Source organism: Adiantum capillus-veneris, chromosome 2 (genome assembly GCF_014529385.1).
Source record: "Adiantum capillus-veneris isolate H3 chromosome 2, ASM1452938v2, whole genome shotgun sequence".
Lineage (NCBI taxonomy): Eukaryota > Viridiplantae > Streptophyta > Polypodiopsida > Polypodiales > Pteridaceae > Adiantum > Adiantum capillus-veneris.
The window spans coordinates 123,707,015-123,733,292 of record NC_140932.1 but is presented as its reverse complement, the minus strand read 5'-3'; the positions used below and the strand labels follow the sequence as shown (position 1 = coordinate 123,733,292).

Here is a 26,278-nt window from a genome sequence, read left to right as displayed (position 1 = left end):
ATTCACTGGAGTGGATGATATCACATCTACTCCAAGACTTTGGAGGAACATAAGCAACATCTCCAAGTGATTTTTCAAGCATTGAGGGAGAACAAGCTTTTTCTCAACCAAAAGAAAAGCGAACTTTTCCTTCAATACCTAGGTCATATTGTCTCTCAAGATGGTATCCATATGGATCCACCAAAGTTACAGGTAATAAAAGCATGTCCTAATCCAAGGAATCTACATGAGCTAAGAAGCTTTATTGGTATGTGTGCATCCTCTAGACGCTTCATAGCAAAATTTCCTCAAATACTAAGAAGAACGTTAAGTATTTATATACTGCTAAGGAGCAAAATGATTTTGACAAGCTCAAAGAGAAGCTTACCTCCCAACCAGTCCTCAGGCTTCCGGATCTCTCAAAGCCATTTAAGGTCCAATGTGATTCTTGTGGTGATTGCCTTGGAGCAGTCTTGCTTCAAGAAGGGCATGCCATAGCATATGAGAGCCGAAGGCTCAATACAGATGAACGAGTCTTGGGCATTTATGAGAAAGCGCTTTTAGCTATTCTACATGCCCTAGACACATGGAAGCACTACTTATTGGGGACTCCATTCATTCTACAAACAGACCACTAAAGTTTCAAGTACTTCATGACGCAAACCAAACTTTTTGACAAACAAATGAGGTGGGAAAATTTTCTTTTGCAATTTAGTTTCCATATTTCTCACATTGTTGGTAAGCACAATAAAGTGGCCGATGCACTTTCACAACAACCAAAAGTTAATGCGGTGTCTATAGCTACTCACAATGATCTATCTTCTATGATAGATGAGTATGTTACTGACCCTGACTTTAGAGACATAATTTCAACCCTTGCTTTGGGGAAGAAAGAAGAACCATTCACCTCAGGATGGTTATCTTCTCCATGGAAATAGGCTATGTGTTACCCATTCCCTTCTTGAGAAAGATATGTATGAATCCCATGCTCCTCCCTATGCGGGACATAGAGGCATTGAACCTACTCTTTGAGGAGTAGAGAAGTATTTCTATTGGCGTACCATGAAAGTGGACATACAAGAGTATGTTTCAAAATGTGTAGTATGCCAAAAGACCAAGTATGATAGAGGGAATCAACCTGGATTACTCCAGCCATTGCCTATCCCAAATTCACCATAGGAGAGTATATCCTTGGATTTTATCTTTGGATTACCCAAGTCTTTTCATGGGAATACAGGAATATGGACAATAGTCGATAGGTTTAGCAAGCAAGCACACTTTATTCCTGTCAAAAAGACTATTAAGGCACACCAAATGTCAACTCTCTTCATATCACATATTTTCAAACACCATGGATTACCAACATCCATCGTGTCAGATAAAGATCCTAGAATGACCAGTAATTTTTAACAAGGTCTCTTTGGAAATCTAGGTACAAGATTGAATTTCTCTTCGGCCTATCATCCACAAACGGATGGCCAAAGTGAGATTGTCAATCTTACAATACTTGATCTACTAAAGACTTATGTTACAGAAGTAGATCAACGCTCACAATGAGAAAAGTACTTACCTCTTGTAGAGTGTGCCTACAATAATACTGTACATACTTCTACACGAAAGCACCTTTTGAAATAATTGAGGGAAGACCTAAAAGTCCCTTGCTACTTAAAGTACATGGGAAGATCTTCGCTGCCAATGAGTATAGCCGTGACCTACAAGAATCTTTTCAAAAGATTAAGGAGGCTATATCCATCTCTCAACAAAGGAAAAAAGTTGTTGTTGACAAGCACAGAAGGGCCTTAACATTCAAACAAAATGATTGGGTCTTACTTAAGTTTCCTAACACTTGATTGAGGCAAATGACAAGCAAAAATCCTACAAGCCATTGAAAGTATTATGCTAAACTAGCAAAAAAATACTATGGTACTTTCCAAACCTTGAAGCCCATCAATGAGATGGCTTATCAACTCAACTTTGCCCAACCATTGGCTCATACACAATGCTTTTCATATGAGCCTACTTAAGCCCTACAAAGGTGAGCCACCAAGTGAACCAATTATTGAAGACCCTCCCAAAATTGAAGACCAAGAAGAGGTGCTACAACCCAAAGCTATCCTTTGACATGAAGACAAGGTACTACGACATGGTAAGATTATCCGATGGTATCCTATTAAGTTCAAAAATTATCCTTTTGAAGATGCTAGATGGATGCAAGGAATACAACTTAAGAATAGTCTGAACCTTGTCAATGCTTACAATGCTACATTTGAGTAAGAAAATGTACAAATTTCTTTTAAAATGACCAATGTTTTTGTCTTATAAGACTATTTCTCTTTTTATTGTGCACAAAATTTTAATAGTATGCATGCTTAGAATCATGTTTGTGAAGACGACATCTCTCAAACGCCAAGTAGAATTTGTCACTCTATTTGGCAGAATGAAATGGACTAAAGAGCAGACATGCTTGCGGAAGCTATGTCTCCCAAGCCCCAAATAAATTAGTCATCCATCTTGGAAAGATGTTGTAGGGTAAAAAGGGATCATCTACCCGCTAAGCAAGGCTAAGGCTTATCTCTTCTACCTCATAGTCGAGGACGACTATGATTTCAAGAGAGAGGTAATGTCATAAAATCTAATATCTAACCAACCCAATGATTTTCTCATATTAAATTGATCATTTAATGTGGGAGAATAAACGGGAACAAGGGTTAGGATATAGACATGTGCTTATAGATATCTCTCAACAGAGGGCCAATGGTAAAGGGGCCCAAATGAGAGATGGTATGTCAAAGAGCAAGGCTAACTAGTGGAGCTTAAAGACCTTAGGGTTAGCTTCATTAAAGACCTACAAAGCTTAGTGTTAAAAAGTCCTTTGTTGAAATTAGGTAAGCTAGGGCTGAGCTTGCAGGTGGAACCTGTCCCAAGCTTGAGGTACTTGTCGTGCTTGATGACTAAGGTGCTTGAGGTTCTTGTTGTGTTTGATGACTATGTTGAATGAGGTGCTTGTCGTGCTTGATGACTAAGATGCTTGAGGTGCTTGTCGAGCTTGCCGACTAGGGAGCCTGAGGTGCTTGTGGGAACGCTACCCAGGCTTGAAGTTCTTTGTCATGCTTGCTGACTAGGTGCTTAGGGATAAGCTGTGCAAAAGTCAACAATGGTCCCTACAAGGAGGGGATGAGCCCTACAAGAGGGGGGATGAGAGAGAACACAAACACCCTCACACAAGGCAAGCTTGGTACAAAGAAAGCAAAAGGGACACTTCTCAAGTTCCTCCTCATGTTGCCCTCACGGTGTGCCTAAAGCCTATCGGTTGGCCATCCAAGGGGTCCAATGATAATTTAGAAGATTTAATTAACTGTTTTTGCATTTATCAAGTCTTATCTCTCAAAGAGGAAATGGAGACACTTGTTCCAAGACTACCCTTGTTGCTTGTAATGCACCCTGCATGTGATTGGCCAGTTTTGCAGGGATCTAATGAGCATCAAGCTTGTGCTGCAAGGGGGGGTTGTCCAAGGAAGCTAGGGGCATGCTTGGGGGGTATACTCTCCCACTCTCTCTCTCTCTCTCTCTCTCTCTCTCTCTCTCTCATTGTGTGAAGTACAAAGTGCAAGAGCTCCCTCTTCTTCTCCAAGCAAGTAGAGAGGTTGAGAGCCTACATCAACACTCTTGTCTATGGAATGCAAATCCAACCGAGAGCCATGCTTCAATGCTTAAGCTTGCCATCTTCTCCATCTTCATTACTATGCTATTATGTATGCTAGCGAGAAGAGTGATGATAAGTGAGGAACTAATTCTTTCTCCTATGAAATGTTTCTTCTTCCTCTTCCCTACCCTCATTCCCTGCTAGCTCTCTCCACCTTCGAAGGTGTTTGAGGTCTTTGGACTAAGGCTTGGGATAGTTAATAATTTTCACAAAGTTTATGTTATGGTCATGATGCATGAAGCTTTCCATCTTCATTGCATCACCTAGGTCACAAGGAACACAGATTGTATTGTAAAAAGTCTCTCTTGATGGGAGAAATTACAATACAAATGCATATTGGAGGCGGGACCGTGGAGGGGGGACCGGCTCCACATAAATCCGGTCCTCAACTGTTGTCATGTTCTTTAAACTCTCTCTCTTGCAAAAGTATTGTTCATGCCAAGTTAACTAAATGCTATGTTTATGTTGCTACCATCAATTATACTCACTCGCTATGCTCACAAAGTAATTTCACAAAAGTACTCTCTCTATTTTTTGCTACCTTCAAGTTAATAGGCGCATTCCATTTCATTAATTTTCATGCATAAGTCACAATGTTTGGTCTATTTGCATAAAGTAGATTGAGAATTACATGATATATATCGTTTTTCTTACATACATGAAGTAGATCGAGAATTGAATGATAAATATCGTTTTGCTTACATACATGAAGTAGATTGATACTTTCATGTAAAAAAATTTACATGCATAAAACTAATTGAGAGTTGCGTAAGAAAAAAGTCTTTTTCTTTAGATATGCTAATTCATTTTTGTATAATATAGAAAATATGATTTTAATTCATGATGTCGATCCCTAATTGAATAAGAGATGTTGATTTCTTTTGTATAACATAAAAAGAGTTGATTCTTATACTTGAAATAGACCCCAAATTACATAAGAGATACTAATTTCTTGTATAGACGAAAATGGTGCATACCATGCTCTCTAGTGGTGAGGTGCTCTGGTGTAGTATGCATGCGGACTCACAAGCTAGCTCAAATCTACTAACAAGAGTGCAAAGACATGAAAATAGAATTGAACTGAAAAATGAACAAAAAATGACAATAGCCACAAGCCCTCCAAGGCAGCACCCTGTACATAACCAAGAAGACCGTACAAAGACTAGTCCATGCGGCCAACTCTACCCAGTCCATGACTATCAACAAGGTACAATGGGGATGTAGAGGCTGAGGTGAAAGGGAGAGTGCAGTGGTGCAAGTACAACTGAAAACAACAATGTAACTAGGCAAACCACAATATGACTAGACAACAGGACTACAAGGCTCACATGCTTGACTACAAACCACCAAGGTGGTGTGCTCCAAGACTAGTTCACAAGAGTGAACTCTGGCTAGACTCTCTCAAGATCGTCTTTGTATGATTTCCACATGATCTGTATATATCCACAAGCTAGGGGCATTGTCCAGCCACCACACATATCTATCCCACTGGAAATATCTAGCAAAGGTGACCTTGGCAACTACAAGTATCCGCTAGTGGTGGCCTAGTAAGGCCACTAGTGAGTCAGGCCACCAGCCACCTAGCTAGCAACTGGATGGCCTAGCTCGGCCCTGGTCCACTATCACCCCGACTACTAAAGAAGTAATGTATGGTAGCTCCTAAATGCTCTAAAAGGAGCGGCCACAGACTAGTCACACTTTGGATGATCAATGCTACCTCTTTGGCCAAGGTGGTATGAGCCCCCCACCCGAGCCGGCTGGTGCATCCACATTGGGCGCCCTTTGATGGGCGGTCCAAAAGTGCTCGGGTGCTCGGACCAAGGAAGGTCCAACTTGAAGATGATTTCCTTTGGAGCACTTCCACCAAGGTGGCCATGCAAGCTGAGCTTTGTGTAGCCATGTGGCCCTGCTACAAATGCCCGCCACTATTCCACTCACCATCCTAGAAGTGGTGCACCAATAATTGAAAGTGTACAGAACCTAAAAACTGAAAATTGAACTGAACATTGAAAGAAACTCTAGGAAAATAAACTCCAACATGGTATGTAAAATGGCCTCAAAAAGGTGGGAGGCACTAAGGATGCTGCTGATTGCTACTCTGATGATTGTATGGAGAGTGTATGGTGGGTACGACAGAGGGTACTCTAGCAGAATTGGGTAATAGGGAGGTTTTGAGGATTGAGTGGGAGAGCCATGATGAGGGTAGACCTGAGGTGTGGCAAGGCCCATGTAAGGAAATGGGTAATGTGGATAGTGGGCATGGAAAGGGTGGAATTGTAAAGGAGGAGCTGTGGAGGCACACTATGTGTAGGTGGAGTGGGTGGTAGAGATGGAGGTATTAGAGTTGTTGGCAAGTAGGGGTGGGAGTGTAGAGATGGGTGAAGAAGTGAGTTGTGGAAAGGAATGTAGTGGAGCCTATGACAACAAGAAAGCGGAACCACTTGTCATAGACTCTACCAAAGTACCAAGTGCCATTGGTGGTGTTGCCAATAAGGAGGAGCCGATAGACATAAGCTACATGACCTACAGGCTGTCTGAAGCGGGTGGTGGTATCATGGAAGTGATAGAAATGAGTGTATGAGATGGTGCATGTGGTAAAGAGGATGAGTGTGCATGGGAAATAGTGGTAGAAGAACTGAAACCCGTGGGAAAAAATGCGGGTGTTGTGCAAGTGGTGTCAAAAGTGGGAATAAGTGTGTGCTGGATGTGGCAAGTGTGGTGGTGCTGCAGTGCCATGGTGCAGGTGGGGAAGTTGGGGGCGAGTAAGATGGTGAAGGTGGCGGTAGGGTGAGAGAAGGCATACATGAGGTGACTGATAGAGCCGAAGTAACTATTGGCTCCAATGAAGTTGTCGAAGCCAGCGCCATGAAGGTGGCCAGTGCACGCTCCGCTGTAGTTGCTCGATGAAACATTTTGCTATAGTGTTTTGCGAGTCAATGTATATCCTCCTGTAGAGAAGCAATGCGAGAGTCTTGTGTGGTAATGGTAGCCGCTGGCGATTGAGAACCCGAAGGAGGTTGAGGTTCTCTATCCCCAATTGCTCAAGCATTAAAGTCTGAGCATTGTAGATCTTGTGTATATGGGAATGGAGGGACAAAAGTGTACTGGCGTGCTCTCAAACCTGCATAGTGATGTTGTGAGCGCCCGAGAGCACCCGATGTTGATCAACGTGGACTGGTAGGCCTAATGATTGAGAGAATTCCACTATGACTGGTATAGTAGTGGGAGGTGTCTGGAGGGTGTGCCATGGGCCAGCTCTGTAGGTAATGTAGGATGACAATCTGCATTGGTGAAGATGGGGGCCAGTGATCGTGGAGTGCGAGAAAAATGGCCTGAAACGCCATGTGCAGTGATGTTTGGCGGAGTGCTGGAAAGTGGTGTAGGCGAGGTGTCATGAAAAAGGTCAATGTGTGTGGGCGATGAAGGTGCATGTGCGGTGAAAGATGGTTGGGTAGTGTGAGTGGTGGTTTGTGCAAGTGAACATGAAGCGATGTGCTGTGACTTTGAGAAGGGGAGGACTCCAAGAGAAGCTGGAAAATCTCAAAGAACCTTCACCCAGAGGCATGTAGTCAGCTTGCGATGGGGAGGTGAAGTAGCTTTACATTTTCCCTTATTGGGGGCAGCTGAAGCCGATGTCGGAGGTGCTGCAGTTGATGATGAGGTTGTATGTGGAAGAGAAGATGCAATGCGTCTATATCTAGATCCAGATTCAAGATGTTCTATATACCAAAGAAGTAAGGGAGTGGAGTAGCAATGAAAACGTTGATGACTATTTATTTGCTACCTATAGCGCTTTGCTTGGTCACACAGGTGATCTAAAATGAGCTTGTGAAAGGGAGGAGGAGTGCGTGTGACTAGGAAACGAAATGCATCACAAACAGTGTGTGCGCGTTGAGGTTTGGGTGTGCTATCAAGAGAGAGAAAGAGGGCAATGAGAAAATGGGGCGGGAGGAGAGAGAAAAAGGGCGAGTTGGAAATTGGGTGGGAGGAGAGAGAAAGAGGGTGAGGGAAAGAAACTAATGAACCTTTGCCAAACTTCCTGGTTTTTAAGTTCCAATCGTGCCAAGCCTTTCTCCGTTGCTTCTCGGTTGCTAAATTTCTAGCTGCTAAGAGTCGCTCCTCTTCCAATTTGGCAAGCCAACCAGTGATAGCCAAGTGTTGGGCTCTTAGATAGTCCACCTTAACTGCAGTCACCCGTGGAGAACCAAAATGGAATTCAAAAGGTGCCACTACCTCTAGTCCAAAGGCAAGCTGAAATGGTGAATGTTGAGTTGTGGCCTTGAAAGGAGTGCGATACGCCCACGTAGCACCTAAAACTGTTGTTCGCCAAGACGTAGGGTGAAGGTGGCAAGTTTTGCGAAGCAAAGAAAGAAGTACTTTGTTGGTGCTTTCTGCCTGTTCGTTCGCCCGAGGATAATAGAAGCAAGACTTCCTAGGAAAATTTTATACCGACTAAAAAGATTTCCCAAAAGCTCATTGACAAAGTGGGTGCTTTGATCACTGGTGATTTCAAGAGGGCAACCAAACCTGCAAAATATTTTTTCATACAAGAATTTTTCCATTGTGGCTGATGTGCAATCTGAAGTTGCCGCTACCTCTGCCCATTTGGTAGCATAGTCTGTGGCAATCAAAAGATACCTTCTATTCTTTGGCTGGCCAACTGGGTTGATTGGTCCAAAAAAATTATGCCCCATCTTTCAAAAGGAAACCTTGCTGAAGAGACCTGTAAGGGACGGTTGGCTTAGAGAGTTGGTTTTGGGGCAAATCGTTGGCATGAATCACAAGACCTAGCATATTGCACTGCATCTCAAAAGACATATGGCCACCACAACCCAATATGCAAAATGCAATGGGCAGTGATGTGTTCCTGGGTAGTGGCCACCTATACTACCAGAGTGGGATTCTTCTAGGATTGCTCAAACTTCATGTGGCAGGACACAACAATGAAGAATCCCATCCAGACTACTTTTGTAAAGTGTGTTGCCAATCAAGGTATAGCGCTTGCTTTCGATAAGAAATCTCCTCTTTTGTAGGCTAGACAGATCTGGTGGATAACAACCTGTGGACAAAAGATGTATAATGTTCGAGTACTAGTTTGTGATAGTGTACACCTTAAAAAGAAAATTGTTTGGAAGGTCATCTTGTACACCTATGGTTGTTTCTCTTGACTCAATCTTAGAGAGATGTTTGGCCACTTGATGCTCTTTACTAGGGCAAAGAACAACTTCAAAATCAAATTCCTAAAAGATCAATAACCACCTCCAAACACGTATGGCTACCTAAGGCTTGTTGAGAAGATACTTGAGGGCCTGGTGGTCAGCGATTACCACAAAATGGACACCCAAAAGATAATGCATGAACTTTTGCAGAGCATAGACAATGGCCAAACCCTCTCTTTTAGTGGTACTATAGTTTCTTTCTGCTTTTGTGAGTAGTCAACTTGCATAGCGGATAGGGTGGTCTAATTTGTACTCCTTGGTAGGCTGAGTAAGGATTGTACCTACAGTTGTGATACTAGCATCAATGTGCACATGGAAAATGAGTGACCAATTAGGTGTGACCAAGATGGGGGCATGTGTGAGGCATTTCTTCAGATAGTTGAAAGCTATCTCTTTTGCACAGGTCCATTGAAAGGTTTGGGGTTGACTAGTGAGGCAAGACAAATGCTTGGCAATATCGCATACATTCTAATAAGCCTTTGGTGATAGCCCGTGTAACCTTCAAAGCTTTGCACTCCTTTAGCATTAATTGGCCTAGGCATGCATAAAATGGCTATAACTTTTTTTGGGTCAGGAGCAAGGCCTTTAGTAGAAAAAATGTGACCTAATAGAGTGCCTTGTGTGACCATAAAATGACACTTATTTGGGTCGAGTTTTAGATTTACCTCTCTACACCGAGAAAAAATGAGGGCTAACTGTTCCATGTGCTCTTGGAAGCATTTGACTGGACTTTCACAGCCTTGGCCCGAGAAGCAAGAAAAGTCGTCCATGAAACTCCGCAAAAACTTATTGAGGAAGGGCTCAAACACAATGTAGGTTGTTATGTTCTAGGAAGCGGGTGCATCGTTTAGTCCAAAGGGCATCCTTTTGAAGACAAAAACTCCCCATGGAGTAATAAAAGTTTTCTTGATCCTGCCATCTCCTAGAATGGCCATCTAATTGTAGCCGTTGAACAATCCATAAAAGTTAGCAGAGCATGGCCGGCTACATCTTCTAACACTCTCTCAAAGAAGGGGATAGGAAAACCATCGGGGATAGTAACCTTGTTAAGTTCTCTAAAGTCTACACATACCGTGATCTTGTTGGAATTCTTCTTTGGGGCAATAACCATCGGAGAGAGCCATTATGTGTGTTCAATGGTCTCAATGATACTGGCTTCCAACATTTTATCAATTTATTTCTTGACTACTACTGCATACTTGGGGCTGAGCTTGTATGCCCGGCCTCGCACATGTTTGGCATTTTCCAGTAGGGGTATGGAGTAAGCTCCCAAAGTCCTATGAGGTCTTTGTATGACCAGGCAAAGACATCCTTCCATCTAGTAATAAAATAAATCATTAATTCTAGTAAATGGGGGTGATCCCAGAGCCATGTAGCTAGCAATGCTGGGTTGGGATCTTCTTCAATACCTAAGTTGATAGGTTCAATACCACTCCCAGGACAATGAGTGAAATAGTGGCAGGCATCTCTAGCAGGGCTACAAGGCTACACAAAGCTCAGTTTGCATGGCCACCTTGGTGGACGTGCTCTGGAGGACAGCATCTTCGAGTTGGCCATTCCTTGGTCCAAGCGCCCGAGCACTTTTGGACAGCCCAATGTGGGGCTCATACCACCTTGGCTAGAGAAGCAGCATTGATCATCCAGAGTGTGGCCAATTTGTGGCCACTCCTTTTAGAGCATTTAGGAGCTACTAGACAGTTTTCCTTTAGTAATTGGGGCGATAGTGGCGGGCTAGGCCGTCCAGGCCAATTGGGCGACTAGTGGCCGGACTCACTAGTGGCTTTACTAGCTCACCACTAGTGGATACTTGCAGTTTCCAGGGTCACCTTGCCTAGATATTTCCAGTGGGATCAGATATGTGTGGTGGCCAGACGACACCCCTAGCTTGTGTATATATACAGATCATGTGGATATCATACAGAGACGGTCTTGAGAGAGTCTATAGCCAGAGTTCACTCTTGTGCACTAGTCTTGGAGAACATCACCTTGGTGGTTTGTAGTTGGGTATGTGATCCTTGTAGTCTTGTTGTCTAGTCGGATTGTGGTTTGTCTAGTAACATTGTGTTTTTCAGTTGTACTTGCACCACTACACTCTCCGTTGCACATCAGCCTCTACATCCCCATTGTACCTTGTTGGCAATTGTGGACTGGGCAGAGTTGGCCGTAGCCAGATTAGTCTTTGTACAGTCTTCTTGCTTATGTATAGGGTGATGCCTTGGAACGCTTGTGGTTATTGTCATTTTTTGTTCATTTTTCAGTTCAATTCTATTTTCATATCTTTGCTCTTGTATATAGATTTGAGCAAGCATACTTCATCAAAGCACCCCACCACTAGAGAGCACCGTGTGCACCATTTCCATCTACAGCTGCTCTCATTTTTGGCATGCCCAAAGAGACCGCTCTATCAAGTCTTCCAAGCTATCCCAGTAACCTAGGAAGTTATATTGAGGCAAGCCAATACTGTGGCCGCATTCTAGGGTGCCATAGGCATCTGCAGTCGCTCCGACCACCTATCCTAAATGTTAGCCTAAAATTTAGGAAACTCAATTTTTGCATCTATGCATGCTTGTTACTCGCTCTAAGTCAAGTGGAGCATGTCTAAGAAGTCCTATGAAGATTTAGCATCGTCGCCACTTATACTCGCTTTCTTCCACCTCACCTGCACCATTGCCTCTACCTCCGTCCAAGCCTTGTCCTGAGACACCGAGTTCACCTTCACCATCTCCAACATCATCACCCTCTCCAACTTCTTCTCCAAAATCAACTCCCACCCCTCTCATCAAGCCTACCATGGCGGAGGAATCGACAAACCTTCTCTCGAGGGAGAGCATCAAGTTTCCTACTTTTAAGGGACTATCTCTTGAGGATGTTGTCGACCATGTGAGGTGATTCTTGTCACTCTTCTGAAGCCCTGAGCTAAATCAAGAAGATTGTACAAAGACTAGTGTGGTTGCGGCCAAGTCTACCCAATCCACGACTACCAACAAGGTACAATGGGGATGTAGAGGCTGAGGTGCAAGGTGACCCTAGCAATTGCAAGTATTTGCTAGTGGTGGCCTAGTAAAGCCACTGGTGAGTCGGGCAACCAGTCGCCTAGCTGGCCATTGTACGGCATAGCCCAATGGTCCAGTATCGCCCTGGCTACTAAAGAAATATTGTCTGGTAGCTCCTTAATGCTTTGAAAGGAGTGGCCATAGATTGGCCACATGTTGGATGATCAATGCTACCTCTTTGGTCAAGGTGGTATGAGCCCTCTCTCCCCCCCCCCCCGCCCCCCCCAAATTGGATGGTGTCCACATTGGGCGCTTGTTGAGGAGCGCCCCATCAATGGGCGGTCCAAAAGTGCTCGGATGCTCAGACTAAGGAAGGTCCAACTCAAAGATAATGTCCTCTGGAGCACGTCCACCAAGGTGGTCATGTAAGTTAAGCTCTATGTAGCCCTCCTACGTTTCTTTTCATGCAACACAAATTTTTGATTTGTATGCATGACGTAGATTTTTCATTGAATGAAAGAGAAGCACTTAGTATGAATTGTTTGAATTAATATGCACCGTACAAAGTTTTTTTTATATATACACATACTAGATCAAGATTTTAGTGAAAGAAAAATTTTGGTTTAGATTTGTGATTGCTTTGTCATATTTATGTATTAAAAAGTAGATTTCATCAAAATGCTTCAAAAGACAGAAGTATAAGTCAAGGATTGTATGCCAAAGCTATTCAATCATACAAAAGCTTTAACAACCATGGTTTTGTTCTATGAATATCATATTATCATTCATTTAAAAGTGTATATGATCCATTATGACTTCTTATTATGTAGAAGTGGATTTTGACCATAATTCATTATTGTGATGATCATTATTTTATAATTCCATGGTTATGTTTTGTAACAATTATCACTAATCATTGATCTAATGAGTACGGATGATAGATATTTATTAATCTAATTTTTGGTGCTTTATTGCTATCGAGATGGTTATTATTCTATGAAGTTGTTTCATGATTTTATGATGTCATGCCATACTGATTAGTATTGATACTTAATTAATTTGTAAAGTACCTTTAAATGAATTCCATCCATGGAGTTATTCCATGATATTATGGTATTGTTCATGAAAATTATTTGATATAAAATATGTGGAATCTATGAGAATCTATTATGCTTGATTATTTTCAAGATGCATATGATCTTTTATTACAAGTTTGTATGATCTATGATGATCATATATAATCGATCTTGTTGTTATCCACTAAGTAGAACCATGATAACATGATGCAATTTCATGATAATGATTGGTTTTTATTGAGATAGATATGATTAATTGGTCATTACAAAGTGTATATGATCTACAATGATTTCCTATAGTTGATTGGGATTATTATTATCCAAGGAGTTTTTCCATGTTGCCATGATACGTTTTCATGATGATTACATAGTGTTTTAATAAAGAGAGCATATGCATAGGGAGCCCACTATGTTGTTTCATGTCTTCATTATGTACATGCATACATATTATTGTATGCATTTGATATTTAGATAATTCAATGAGTAGTTGTGATGGTGTATATGTAATATTATGCTTTTATTTCAACGTTGTCAAAAGAGCAACGTCACAAACCGTCTTGTAAGACATTGTGCTTGTGTATTTCTTTAACATTATAACGATTTCTATATTGTGCTCTGTGGTTTTGAGATGACATATTACATAGAGAGGGAATATGACAAAGAAAATTTAGTAGAAATATTTGAGATAAATCCATATATTTTATAGTATGAACTTTGCCAATTCTCATGAGACTTTTGAGGCCATCCTTATATAGGAGTGATATATCTCCTCAATAATATTCTTTGGAAAATTTAATGTTGTTTTAATAAAACGATGTGCGTATATAGGGAACTGTTGAATTTTTCCCTTGAACCCCTAAGGGTTTTTTCATCTGCACTTAAGGACCCTTGTTTGAGGGGGGGTTGTACTTTGATGGCTCTAGGGAGCCACTCATAGGTCCAACTATGGGGGCCACCCAGCCAACGTCCTCTCATCATGTATCCATGAATCATTTGTATGCTTCATTGACACATCCATGGTCACTTAAACAACATCGCTACCTTTCAAGAAATAATTCCTCCATTGTAGGATCAATTTAAATTTTGTGCAGGGCTTGAATCATCAAATTTGTGAGATTGCTAAATTCATCCATAGTGTGAGCCTACCTCAATAATCCACGATGTACTCAAAGATCCTTTCCTCAAGGTCTACATGATGGGCCTAAATTGTACCCATTTTTTAATGCAACGCGCTAGTGCTATTTTCCATCATGAATTCTTCACTTGTGTACATCATAGAGTTTTCATGCTTTGGGGTGATAGGGGCTCACTTGTCATAGATCACAAGGAAATCGTCACATAGATGCTTGATTGCTTCATCAAGAAAATGAGATTTTTAATCACTATATATTCTGACTAGATGTTGTATCAAGTGAGGATATTTTTGGGATATACTCTTTCTAGTTCTTGTGTCAATATTTGTGGTTGCTTTAGCTTCTATCATTTTGTTGAAATAAGTTGTGATGACTATGATGTATTGCATGGGCATTGTATTAACAAATGATTGAATTTCCTTTAAATAATTGACTCCGAACTTAATAATATCTTGGTCTCCTATAAATTTCATCTAGTGAGGAATGTACTTGTACTAGTTCTTGTGTCATTGTTTATGGTTGCTTTAGCTCCTATCATTTTGGCAAGATAAGTTGTGGACACTAATATATTTTGCATGAGCCTTACTAGTAGGTGGTTTCATTAGCCCTAATTAAAGTATTGTTTTCGCCACTTGGTCAAACCCTATTCTCCTACCATTGGCCATAATGACATATTATATTTGTCCTTTACACCTTTACGATCATCATATCTTTTATACAAACCCCTTTGCTTCTCTAACTATTGCTTGCCACTAGATTATAATATTTATTACACATTTGATAGATATTTCAATTTGAAAACACCCCTTGTGCTTGCTCTAGAATACAAACATACTCCAATTTTGTTCTTTATGCTTGCTATATAAGAGAGATGTACTCTTCTATTGTTCCACACTAGGTTGATTGCTTACTATTTTCCCTTATTCATGTGCTTGGCATCTGTAGCACATGGTTGTGTACAAAAAATGTTCTTGGAAAATATCATTTCATGGGGCACTCATTAGTCTTGGGTCTATCATATCAAATGTATTAAACACTCTAAAGATGAACCCATTGTATGCATTTCATAACTTTCATGTTGATGGTCTATTATATTGTATATTTATGTGTCTCTAAATAGGTATGATTTGTGTGTGTACTTTTAATTGAATAAATTAAAAATATCCTTATGTATTTGTGCATGAATATATCACAATTTAGCCAAAAAAGATCACAAAGTTTATGCAAACTACTTATGCAAAAATTATCCCTATTGTATTTTTTCTTGAATAGATCACAATTTAGCCAAAAAAGATCACAAAGTTTATCCAAACTACTTATGTAAAACAAAAATATGAAAATGTTCTACTTGATATAATGAGTCTATCCAAACTTGCACATCCAACAACCAGGCACAAAATGGTCCCTAAACTCACAAAATGGCCAAAATCAATCTTGGTCTTGAACATGAACCATAAGTATGAAGAAAAATATATCTAATTTGTAGAGGACAAGAGCACAACATGTGAGAAATTGTACCAAAAATTATTTGTTCTTACCTCGCTATATTTCTCCCGTTAGTATGTATATATACATGCAAAAATTAAAATGTTTTAAAATACCTTGTATGTGATCTCACGTGACTGCTTACATAAATCAAAGGTGACCACCAAAACTATCTTGTTAAAAAACAATCAAGTATCCAAAGCTCATTTGACATCAAAGGTTTACCTGGATCTTTTGTTTGTTTGCATCAGATGATAACAGATGGTAGTAATTGTGATTGCAAACATAGATGTTCAAAGGCTTTGCTCAATGTGGGAAAGCGCTCATCTTGAGGTAGGCTTCTGGCTCAGATGCTTTTAATATGATACCACCCGTTGTTTGTCATGCTCTTTGCTTCTTTTTTGCTTCATCACCTTCTGTCGTGCCTTGTACTACTTTTTTGCTTCATTGCCTACTGCCATGGTTGTTGCTAAACTACTAGAGCTTGGGTGTTGTTACCCGAGCATAAGCTATCCATGTATGGGTGGAACACCAACATGATACAAGTTGCCGCACTTGTAGTCTTGTACCTGCCATGTTCTTGACAAATTACATTAAAACTTTGCATCATGGCAACCTAATAAAGCTTGGTCTTCTTTGCTTAGCACTAGGTTGGTAATGGGACACTTATATGTCCTGAGATGCTTTTTTGTCCTGCTAAGTGACCATTTTCCTTGTATTATTTGAGGAGTTTCAAAAAGAAAATTTTAGGGTTATATTTCCACAAAGTCGGCTTATGAGTTGAAAAAAGCTTGACGTTTTTTGTGGCTAATAATTCCACCTTTAACCTTATTCTTGCAAAGCATTTTTGAACCTATAATGTGTAAAAAACGTGTGTTGTTTTTGGCCTTTTTTCAAAGAATTGCACCTACAACACATGAAAACTTATCTTTCTGAGATCTACAGTGGTAGAGAATTAGTCTTAGTAGTCCTCAACATGTTTTCAAGCTTCTAACAAGAATCATTGCGATAGTTATGACCTAAATACAAGAATTTTTTAATCCTCCTTTTTTACAAAATTTTACAACAAACATGATTTTCTTAGTGACTTTTATAAAATCCAAAGAAAATGTTGATTATGCACGTGGGTTTCATAACATCATAACTATTCTATCTTGAGTTTTGGGGCACCCAATACCCCATATAAAAAACTATACAAGAATGGTTGAGTTTTTTTCTTCAACAAGAAGTAGAACCATTCTATATTTACAACTTTAATCTTCATAGTATTTCTAAGTTCAGCAGCCAACTATGCAAACTTTGTAGCTTATATTTATATCCAATCATGATCTCTAAATTTTCATATATATTGAGATTGAAAAGATCAAAACATGGACCTCATTTTTTTCATGTTTGTTGTTTTAGTGCTTTCCTATTATGCCAATGGTGAAAGCTTTTTTTATGTTTTTGAAGTGCTCTGTGGCTAGTTGTGAATGTTATGGCCCATGGGACCTAAGAAAACATGCACTTAGAAACACCAATGAGCATGTCTATATGAGATGTCAATAGAATGTGAAAAAAAAAACTTCTTTTACCCTTATTCTTTGTCCCAAAACAAAATTGGTGGACTAAAAGAACGACATGGTATGATCACTAACTCCTTGAAGTTTATGGAAAAAATTATGATATGGTTTAGAAAGATCCTCAACCTTCTTAGTATGCAATTGATTGCAAAAAATTATTGTTTGAGTGAAATGCTATGGCACATCAGCTTTGGAGGCTTACCATGACTATAGTGAGTAATTTTCAAAGTTGCTCATTTTTTCCCATAAGTAGTGGTATCTTAACTTCAAGCACAAGAAAATATTTTTCAAAAGTAATGCATCTCTTATGCGTTTGGAGGTTTTTTTGAAAACCCCTGAAAGGACACTTTTATGTCCGATTAGGTTACCGACCTAGTGTTAGCTATTGCCATTAATATCTCCTCTCAAAATGCTACGATTGCAAGATATGCCTAAGATAGGAAATGTCATTTAAGCTCTTAACAAATAATTTGTACAGATGCAGCATGTTCATTTGCTTCTAAATGAAGTGACCTATGTGTCCATCTAGAGAGAGAGAGAGAGAGAGAGAGAGAGAGAGAGAGAGATATTATCAAGGTGCTTGCAAAGTCAGTTGCAGATTGTTTGTTGTTACTTATATGTACAATGATATAATATTGCTGACGAACTGGAGGAATTTCATACCACCTATTGAGGTTTATCTTTCATCCCATGAACTAGAGGACTCTCAAAACCATGAGCTTTCATTCTTCCTGTATGTATCTTGTAGTATGGGTTTTTTGAACCTTTTAATGATAGAAGTATCACTTCTCTCATCCTAAACCACGACACTCTCCTCCTGAGGTATAATTTGAATAATAGCTTATTTGTGCAATATGCTTGGACACCATGGAGGAAGAAACATCTACAATTTGTGGCCACATTTTCAAACATATGGTAGAAGCTATCAAAAATAAAAAGAAGTGTCCAATAATCAAGAAAAGATTAGTAATTTTCAAAATTAGTTGCAATTACTTATGATAGAACCAAATCAATTGTCAATTACATATATTAGAATCGCATGTCTATTAGGTTGTAATCATTTTAAACACAAATAACTTTCATCAAGAACTTGGTGTTTTGGACTGGAAGGTGCAAGATCATTTGCTCTTGCAGACATGAAGCTGATAGAAAAGATTTATGAATACATTTGTAGTACTTGCATTGTATTGTAAGCAGTGGGAATGGCTACCAAACTAGAGCGCCTAGGCTGGTAATTACTGGATCAAATACTGAAGTAACCGGCACAAAAAACAGTTAGTCAAGAGGCTAGTGAGGGGCTATAAATAAGACCCATTACTTCATTATGGGTGATCCGATCCCTAAGTTCCCAATCCCGAGCCTAGTGTCTTTGTATCTTGAGCCAAGAGTTGTTGTACTTTGTAATTCTCATTAAGTTGGAGCCTCACTTGTCACTCTAACTTCATTTGTATACTCTTTTTTGGTCTAACTAGTACAATTCTAGTTTCAGTTCTCACATCAGTGTCAGTCTCTTTCCAGTTCTAGTTTTGTCTTTCAGTCATACTTAGATTGATTTGAAGACTCTTGTCTGACCTAAACTAACTCTAACTACCAACCTCAAATAGCTGTTTGAAAGTGTCTAGCTCATTTGATTTTGGCAATCACGGTGGCTTGAGCTAAGTTGTTCTAGACAAGCAAACTGTCTCCCAATTGGTGCTAGAGCTATCAGAGGAATCACATCTTTCGAGAGAGAAATTCCGAGTGAGCACAAAGCCGAGAAAGTTTTTCCAAAGAAAGGCTGTGAGCAAAGAGAATTTACATGGATTTTAAAACAAAAAAATGAGATTAATTTCTTGAACCCATTCATCTATTAACTAGAGAGACGGTTAAAAATGTAGTCCTTTCAAAACATGTGCTGGTCACATAGTAGAGATTTTGAAATAAGAGGCAATTACATAAGCTCAACATACTGCTCTAAGATTGTATCGGTGAAAATAATATACAAGATAACAAGAACATAGTTAGCCTAAGAATATGTATCAAAATACTTGTAGCATGGTATCTTATACACAAGGTAAACGTGTTTCTTAAAAGAGGTACTAGCTAAGTGTCAAGTTCTATGGTTGTGTAGATGCTCTTGCACCTTCAAGGGCTTGAAACAACTCAACCTTAGTGACAGAACCTTAATGCATAAACTCATGTGCCATAGGATCCATACCCATGATCTACAAAAAAAAAGTACATATGCTTACATCTCACGTATGTAAGTCTCTTGCTCTCACATCACTGGAACTACTCACATGTGCATCATGGGAAGCCAATAAGGGTCACAAAATAAGTGACATGCTTTGCGACAAATCCATCTGTAATGATATAAAAAAAACATGGCTCTCATTCAAAACCACAATTACTTCCGACACCATGAGACTCATTAAACATAGATTTCCTATGATAGTAAGGATAATCAAGATTGGCACATTGAAGATGAAAAAACCCTACACCTCACTGTACCACAAAAGTTATCATTGATGCTTGTCACATATTCTATCCAAGGATGGCCATCATATTTTTGACATTCTAGTCATGGAAGATTTAATTGTTACAAGTGGAGACTCATATGCAACAAAACCATCATAGTACCTCGGAAGTCCTTGGACAAAATCAATTTCCTCGAGCTGAGATAAAGTAGCTTGTAGGTTGCTTTGAAGAGGTAGTTTGCTAATCATGTTGAGAATACTTTTTGATGAATTATTATTTTACATCATATCCCCTACATCAAGCTCTATTGGTGTTGATCTAGAGCGTATTTTTTGGGAGTGGTATATGGACTCAACCAAAAAAGCCTTATAGAACTCACTAACCACACGGTGAAAAATGTATATTTATTTTCCATCTACATTTTGTAGTGGCTAGAGCTTTGGAGTAGCTTGTTGTCATACAAATCCGCCAAGCTTTGGGATATGTCAACATGTCTTGAACTCCATGTCATTGCTACTAATAAAGAGATTGGATCAATAGCGGCAGACAATGCTTCTAGGGGTTTATTGCTACTAGTTATGCTCATATGTGTAATGGAATTAGCCTATTCAACTTGAGAATAGCGGAAATTAATGAGAATACTTTCGAGAAATAACTTTGTGAGCATAGCGGGTAGACATAATTGAAGATAGCAACATAATCATAGCAATTAGTTAACTTGGCATGAACAATACTTTTGCAAGAGAGAGAATTTAGAGAACATGACAACAGTTGAGGACCGGATTTATGTGGAGCCAATCCCCCCTCCGATAGGCATTTGTATTATGATTTCTCCCATTAAGAGAGACTTGTTACAATACATTCTTTGTGTTCCTTGTGACCTAGGTGAAGCAATGAAGATGGAAAGCTTCATGCATCACCATCATAGCATAACCTAAACTTGAAGAAATCTTTAACTATCCCAAGCCTCAGTCCCAAGACCTCAAACACCTTCGAAGGTGGAGAGAGCTAGCAGGGAATGAGGGTAGGGAAGAGGAAGAAGAAACATTTCGTAGGAGAAAGAATTAGTTCCTCACTTATCATACTCTTGTTGCTAGCATACATAATAGCATAGTAATGAAGAAGAAGGAGATGGCAATCTTAAGCATTGAAGCATGGCTCTTGGTTGGATTTGCACTCCATAGCCAAGAGTGTTGGTGTAGGCTCTCAAACTCTACTTGCTTGGAGAAGGAGAGGGAGCTCTTGCACTTTGCATCGCACACAATGAGAGTGATTGTGAGTGTGTGTGGGTGAGTATACCCCTCAAGCAAGCCCCTAGCTAGCTTGGGTTGACCCCCCCTTGTAGCTCATGCTTGAAGCTCATTGGACCCTCCCAGGCCTAGCCAATCATGAGCAAGAGGCATTACAAGCACTAGGGGTAGCCTTGAGACAAGTTTCCCCCTTTCCTTTTTGAGAGAGAGGGCTAGATAAATGCTAAAACAATTAGATAATTCATGTAATTTATCATTGGACCCCTTTGAAGCTTAGCCAATAGGCTTCAAGCAACACATGAAGGTAACATGGGTAGGGGCTTGACATGTGTCCTTGCTGCCTCTTCAAGTTGGGGCTTCCTTTGTGTGTGTGAGTGGGTGTTCTCTCTCTAGCCCCTAGGAAAAGGGCTCGCCCCCCCTCTTGTAGGAATGCTTTTGACTTTAGGTGATCAAGCACCTTACTCACCAAGCATGACAAAGCACTTGAACTAGGGGGTGTTCCCACAAGCATCTCAGGCAAGCTTCATTGGTTAGCCTTGCTCTTTGATAGACCATCTCCCTTTTGGGCCCCTTTACCATTGGCTTCGTGTTGAGATAGATCTATAAGCACATATCTATATCTTAACACTTGTTCCCATTTATTCTCCCACATTAAGTGATCAATTTAATATGAGAAAATCATTTGGGTTGGTTAGATATTAGATTTTATGACATTACCTCTCTCTTGAAATCATAGTCGTCCTCGACTATGAGGTAGAAGAGATAAAGTCTTAGTCATTAGTCAATCGTACTTAGCGGGTAAAGGATCCCTTTTTACCCTACGACATCTTTCCAAGATGGATGACTAATCCATTTGGTGCTTGGGAGACATAGCTGCCGCAAGCATGTCTGTTCTTTAGTCCATTTCATTCTCACAAAGTAGAGTGACAAATTCTACTTGGTGTTTGAGAGACGTCGTCATCACAAACATGATTTTAAGTATGCATATTAGTTAAATTTGTGCACACTTAAAAAGAGGACTAGTCTTATAAGACAAAAACATGAGTGATTTAAAAGAAATTTGTACATGTGCTTACTCTAATGTAGCATTGTAAGCATTGACAAGGTTCATACTATCCTTAAGCTTTATTCCTTGCATCCATCTAGCATCGTCAAAAGGATAATTTTTGAACTAATAAGATACCGTCGGATAATTTTACCATGTCGTAGTACCTTGTCTTCATGCCGAAGGATAGCTTCGGGTTGTAGCACCTCTTCTTGGTCTTCAACTTCGGGAGGGTCTTCAATAATTGGTTCAGTTGGTGGCTCTCCTTTGTAGGGCTTAAGCAGGCTTACATGAAAGGCATTGTGTATAAGCCAATGGTTGGGCAACTTGAGTTGATAAGCCGTTTCATTGATGGGCTTCAAGATTTGGAAAGGACCATAGTATCTTTTTGCTAGTTTAGCATAATACTTTTGATGGCCCGTAGGATTTTTGCCTGTCGTTTGCCCTAATCGAGCCTTAGGAAACTTGAGTAAGACCCAATCATTTTCTTTGAACATTAAGGCTCTTCTATGCTTATCAGCAGCAGCTTTTTGCCTTTGTTGAGAGATGGATATAGCCTCCCTAATCTTTTGAAAAGATTCTTGTAGGTCACGGCTATACTCATCGGCGGCGAAGATCTTCCCATGTACTTTGAGTAGCAAGGGACTTTTAGGTCTTCCCTCAATGATTTCAAAAGGTGCTTTTCCCGTAGAAGTATGTACAATATTATTGTAGGCATACTCTACAAGAGGTAAGTACTTTTCCCATTGTGAGCGTTGATCTACTTCGGTAACATAAGTCTTGAGTAGATCAAGTATCGTAAGATTGGCTATCTCACTTTGGCCATCCGTTTGTGGGTGATAGGCCGAAGAGAAATTCAATCTTGTTCCTAGATTTTCAAAGAGACCTTTCCAGAAATTAATGGTCATTTTAGGATCTCTATCTGACACGATGGATGTGGGTAATCCATGGTGCTTGAAAATCTGAGATATGAAGAGAGTTGCCATTTGGTGTGCCTTAATAGTCTTTTTGACAGGAATGAAATGTGCTTGCTTGCTAAACCTGTCGACTATTGTCCATATTCCTGTATTCCCATGGATAGCTTGGGTAATCCAAAGATGAAATCCATGGATATACTCTCCCATGGTGAATTTGGAATAGGCAATGGCTGGAGTAATCCAGGTTGCTTCCCTCTATCATACTTGGTCTTTTGGCATACTACACATTTTGATACATACTCTTGTATGTCCACTTTCATGGTAGGCCAATAGAAGTACGTCTCTACTCCTCGGAGAGTAGGTTGAATACCTCTATGCCCCGCATATGGAGGAGCATGGGATTCATACATAACCTTCTCACGAAGGGAATGGGTAACACATAGCCTATTGCCGTGGAGAAGATAACCATCCTGCAAGGTGAATGGTTCCTCTTTCTTCCCCAAAGCAAGGACTGACATTATGTCTCTAAAGTCAGGGTCAGTAGCATACTCATCTATCATAGAGGATAGATCATTGTGAGTAGCTATAGACACCGCATTAACTTTTGGTCGTCGTGAAAGTGCATCGGCAACTTGATTGTGCTTACCAGCTATGTGAGCAATATGGAAATTAAATTGTGAAAGAAAATTTGCCCACCTCATTTGTTTGTCGGAAAGCTTGGTTTGCATCATGAAATACTTGAGACTTTGGTGGTCGGTTCGTAGGATAAATGGAGTCCCCAATAGGTAGTGCGTCCATGTGTCTAGGGCATGTAGAACAGATAAAAGCTCTTTCTCATAAATGCCCAAGACTCGTTCATCACCATTGAGCCTTCGGCTCTCATATGCTATGGCATGCCCTTCTTGAAGCAAAACCGCTCCAAGGCAATCACCACAAGCATCACATTGGACCTCAAATGGATTTGAGAGATCCGGAAGCACGACGACTGGTTGGGAAGTAAGCTTCTCTTTGAGTTTTTCAAAAGCGTTTTGGTCCTTAGCAGTCCATACAAACTTAACGTTCTTCTTAGTTAGGTCATGTAGTGGTCCTGCTACTTGAGAGAATTTTGCTATGAAGCATCTATAGTATGCACACATACCAATAAAGCTTCTTAGCTCATGTAGATTTCTTGGGTTAGGCCATTCTTTGATTACCTCTAACTTTGATGGATCCATTTGGATACCATCTTTAGAGATAATATGACCTAAGTATTGAATCTCTTGAAGGAAGAATTCGCTTTTCTTTTGGTTGAGATAAAGCTTGTTCTCCCTCAATGCTTGAAAAATCACTTGGAGATGCTGCTTATGTTCCTCCAAAGACTTGGAGTAGATGATGATATCATCAAAGAACACTCCAGTGAATTTTCGATATGGTCTAAAAATTTTCTCCATCAAACGATTGAACGTAGCTGGTGCATTAGTCAAGCCAAAAGGCATGACTAGATATTCATATAGACCAAACGTTGTACGAAACGCGCTCTTTAAGATATCTTCATCCACTATCCTTATTTGATGATAGCCACTCTTAAGGTCAATCCTACAAAAGTAGGTAGAGCCTTGTAGCTTATCAAACAGATCTTCTACCCGAGGTACGGGAAATCTGTTTTTGATCGTGATATGGTTTAGTGCTCGATAGTCCACACACATACGGTATGTACCATCTTTCTTTTGCACTAAAAGGACTGGAGAACAAAAGGGAGAGGAACTAGGCCTCACCATCCCTTTGTCTACCAATTCCTGTACTTGCCTCATAATCTCCTCTTGTTGAGCTTGTGAGACTCGATAAGGAGGTTTTTTAGGCGGTGAGCTTCCTGGAAGGAGCTCAATACGATGGTCATCATCCCCTCGTTTTGGAGGTAGGTCCAAAGGGATATCATCGATGAACACATCTTGGAATCCTTTTAGAAAAGTAGACAAGTCTAACTCTTCTTGATTTCTAACATTTTCATTTGATGAAACATTATTAGCTTTTAGAGACTCTTTGACATAAATCATGTACACAGAAACTGAGCTCTTCATTGATTTATCAAAAGAAAGAGGATTTACAAGTGGAATAGTGCGACCACGCTCACTAGCATCTATATACATGTTCTTTCCCCTGTAAGTGAAGTAAATTCTCCTTTCAGGGAACTTCATGTTGGCAGCCATGCGATCAAACCATGGTGCCCCTAGGATAACATCCTGATGTTGGAGGGGAGAGATGAAGAAGTCTTCTTTGTCGACATAGCTTTGGACATGAAGCCTCAACTTCCCAATCAAGGGAGTAACGGAGGCTTGTTGTCCCTTGAAAGCTGCATCAGCTGTTACTATATCTCCCATCTCAAAAGCTTGAATGCCCAACTTGGTGGCCAACTCTATTGATATGAAGTTAAGAGTAGAGCCAGGGTCAAACAAGATGAAGGCATCATGCTCTCTTACCTTTCCCCAGGCATAGGAGAGTGATGATCCTTTGCAATGAGCATACTCTTTTGGAGCTTCGATGGTGGAAGCTCTAGGAGTCTCATTGCGACTATTCTTCTTGGGGCAAGAACGATAGCCATGTCCTTGCTCTCCACACTTGAAACACTTATGGTCCTTGCGAAAAGCTTCAAGCTCTTCAGGAGAGAGTTTTTTTTTACCTTTGTAAACTCCCTTCTCCTTGGACCGATTGTTGTTGTTGTTGTTGTTGTTGGAAGTGCCTTGGGAATTATTTTGAGCATTGGATTTCCCCTTTGCATCATTTTTATCTTTCCATGGGCTTGACATTACGTCTAGCCCCTTGATGGAAATTGATGCGTGAAGCAACCATGGTGTGGTGGATTACTTCGGTAATAGTACCGGGCCATTGAGAGTTGATGTATTCGGCCATCTCTTCAGGTAATCCCGCACAGAATTGCTGTCTTTACTCGACAAAGTCTATCTTTTGAAAGACAGTAGCTTTGAGATGTAAATCTCAAAACTTGTCTACATACTTGTTGATAGACTCATGAGAGAGAATCTTCAAGCCGCGCCATTCGGTAAGAACTTTATCTTTAGTATTGCTTGGCAGAAATTGCTTCATGATGGAAACTCGTAGAGTTTTCCATGTCTTTGGGGCTTCTCCATTGCCACGAAGGGTAGCCCACCATTGACGAGCTGATTTTTGGAAGTGCATAGCTACATGACATAGCTTGGAGGACTCTGTGAAGCCCTCGTCCCCAAAGGTCACGTCAAATTGCTGGATGAAGGCCAAGACTTTGTCGATAGCACCAAAGGTGCCATCGTAGGTGAGAAAAGAGATACTCTTTCCTCCCTCCTTGAACTTCTTTAGCTTTTGTGACCTTCGCCATGCAGGAAATGATTTGCAATGTCCTCCCCTCTTGTATTCTCTAGGAGAATAGCCATAACTTTCATCGGAAGAGGAGGAAGGTGAAGAAGAAGGAGAAGAGGGTGACCTCTTCCT

The 26,278-nt window shown here is 40.3% G+C and overlaps 1 pseudogene; it reads right to left on the bottom strand.

Moving 5' to 3' along the window:
- Positions 1-6,846: 6,846 nt before the first annotated feature.
- Positions 6,847-11,693, bottom strand: LOC147463529 (uncharacterized; annotated as a pseudogene).
- Positions 11,694-26,278: the final 14,585 nt, after the last annotated feature.